A 3,176-nucleotide genomic window follows, 5' to 3' on the forward strand; every position below is an offset into this window, starting at 1 on the left:
GAATGGGAAAAAATTTTTTCACCTGATATATCAGATAAAGGGCTGATATCTAGAACATACAAAGCGCTCAGAAACCTGAGCCCTTCAAAACCAAACGAAGCCATAAAAAAATGGGGAGACGAAATGAATAGACATTTCTCTGAGGAAGAGAGAAGGATGGCCAACAAATACATGAAAACATGCTCACCTTCACTCATCATCAGGGAGATCCAAATCAAGACAACAATGAGATACCACCTCACACCAGTGAGGTTGGCTCACATCAAAAATACTGGGAACAACCTTTGTTGGAGAGGATGTGGTATGAAGGGAACTCTCATTCATTGCTGGTGGGAATGCCCCTTGGTCCAACATCTATGGAGAAAAGTCTGGAGAGTGCTCAAAGAACTCAGAATTGAGCTGCCATTTGACCCAGCAATTGCTCTTCTAGGCATATATCCCCAAGATGGAAGGACATTCATTCCAAAATACGTATGCACCCCACTATTTATTGCAGCACTCAGTATAATAGCCAAATCTTGGAAACAACCTCGATGCCCAACAACAGATGAATGGATCATTAAGATGTGGTACATATATACAATGGAATATTACATGGCAGTTAGAAATGATACAATCACAGACTTTGCAGCAACGTGGATGGACCTAGATCATGTTATGTTAAACGAAGTAAGTCAGAGGACAAAAGAAAAACACAGAATGGTAGCACTTTTCTGAAACACCTAGAACATTGACATCTTTATTTTGGTGTGGAGATTACGGTTGATGTCTCCAATATTATTTTATTTTATTTTGTTTAGTCTTTTTCTTTCTTTTTGTACTTGAGTATGATTGGATTTCAGAACCGAGACTACTGTGTGGTGTTTGCCTTTATTGCTGTAGTGCTTATCGGTTATTTAATTTGATATTTTTTTTGGTATTGTTGTGGTATTTTAATTACTTTTTTCACATCCTCTCTCAAACTGAGGTTGGAAGCTTCTAGAAAGGACTTTGCCTATTTTCAGCATATTTGATTTTTGATTGGGAAGAGGACATATTAGGTGATGGGTATTCCCCTGATTCAATGTGAATAGGTATCCGGAATATTATAGTGAAAGATATGTAAGCCATTATGAAAAAAAAAAAAAAAAATTGTGGTTTTTTTTTTTTTTTTTTTTTGGTCGGAGGCTTTTTTTGACTTATATGTATTATTATTATAGCAATTATATTATATGTTATGTTGTGTTGTTATATCGTGTTGTGTTGGTTTGCCTCATTATGTTAATTAATTTTGTCCTTTAAATGAATTCTTATTTTAAAAAAAAACAAAAACAAAACAAAACAAACAAACAAACAAAAAAAAAACAACTTTAATTTGCCCTGAAGAAAAAGAAAAAAAAAAAAATAAAATAAATAAAAGATAAGATAAGGCCTCCCAATTCTTACCACAGGCTGTGTGCTTTACACTGACTGTATAGAATGAGGAGGTACAGTAAAGGCACCAAAAAAAAAAAAAAAATGGTGGGACACATATTAAAAAAAAAAAAAAAAAAAAAAAAAAGTTGATTTCATTGTTGTTGACCTTTGACTTAGATATTTAGTTCTGTTCTTTTTTAACACCACCAAATCACTTAAGAACTCTTGGACCCTGTCCACCATCTTTTCATATGTGTGTTTCTCATCATCCACTTAATTTCTTTCCTTCTCCTTGCTATACTCTAGGGCCAAGCAAGTCCAAGACAACTCCCATTTAAATCATTATCACAATGCATGATTTGTGTATTTAATGTAGTCTGCACATATGCACCTTTTTTTGGTGGGGGGGGCACACACAGTGATGCTCAGGGATTACTCCTGGCTATGGTGACATTCAGGGTTTTCTCCTGGCTATGGGCTCAGACATTGCTCCTGGTTTGCAGGACCATATGGGATTCCGGGGGATCAAACCACAGTCTGTCTTAGGTTAGACACTTGCAAGGCAAACACCTTACTATGGTGTCACCGCTCTGGCCCCTAAGACGACTTTTTAACCCATTAAAAAGTTCTTAAAAGTCAGGGGTAAGAGCTGAAGCAGTGGCACAAGCAGTAAGGCATCTGCCTTGTGTGCACTATCCTATGACAGACTGCAGTTCTCCTCTGGTGTCCCATATGGTCCCCCAAGTCAGGAGTGGTTTCTGAGCGCATAGCCAGGAGTAACCCCTGAGAGTCACCAATGTGGCAAAAACAAAAATAAACAATTTTTTCCGTCCAATAGGACTTTGAAGATCTTTTATTATTATAGGAATTTATTAGCAAACCTTTCATGCAATTCATCAATTTAATAGGCTAAATAAAAAAATCACGGGGCCGGAGCAGTGGCACAGCAGTAGGGTGTTTGCTTTGCACGTGGCTGACCCAGGACAAACCTGGGCATTAACCCTGATGTCCTATATTGGTCCCAAGCCAGGAGCTATTTCTGAGCACAGAGAGGAGTAACCCCTGAGAGTCACTGGGTGTGGCTAAAAAAGAAATAGGAGGTCGTTTTATCTGCTGGTTTATGACATTCTGAACCTTACTCCAGCTTCAGGGACAAGTGATCAGCCCCCCCCTCTTACTGCTGCATCTCATCCAACTGCCAGGAATCATTACTCAATCCCCTACTTGTCCTGATTAATGTTTCAGGGCACACAGAGGAGCTGAGTTACTGAGCACCACATCTCATACAGCTGCCGGTATGCGGCTTTCCAGTTCTCAGTACTCTGTTCAGCTTTTATGGGACACAGAGGAGGCACTCTGTCTCCCTCTAGCTGTCCTATTAATCACTGCATCCCAACCAGCTGCTCTTGAAGGAGCCCCATCTCCCTGCTATCAATGTACAGAAAAATTTAAAAAAAATCATAATCACTCACCACTAATGAGAAATGTAAAATAATTGTTGGCACTCCAAAGTCTAACTTTATTAAACATATACTGTTAACCTTTGAGAGTTCTATTCTTTTTCTCTTACATTTTTTAATTTTAATTTGGTGTGCATTACAAGAGAGATAGTCTTATATGGTGAATATAGCCCAAACCTTATATTTTAACAGGAAAATTAGGGGGTCTATTTTTACTCCCAGTCATTTTTTAAACTGGAAAATATGGTAGGTTTTTTTGGAGGTGGGCCACACCAGGTGGTACTCAGGAGTTACTCCTGGCTATGTACTCAGAAATCGCTC

The 3,176-nt window shown here is 38.4% G+C and overlaps 1 pseudogene; it reads left to right on the top strand.

Annotated features, from left to right (window-relative positions):
- Positions 1-1,408: 1,408 nt before the first annotated feature.
- On the top strand, positions 1,409-1,513 carry LOC125999895 (uncharacterized; annotated as a pseudogene).
- Positions 1,514-3,176: the final 1,663 nt, after the last annotated feature.

The sequence above is a fragment of the Suncus etruscus genome, chromosome X, assembly GCF_024139225.1.
Source record: "Suncus etruscus isolate mSunEtr1 chromosome X, mSunEtr1.pri.cur, whole genome shotgun sequence".
NCBI classification, from domain to species: Eukaryota; Metazoa; Chordata; class Mammalia; order Eulipotyphla; family Soricidae; genus Suncus; species Suncus etruscus.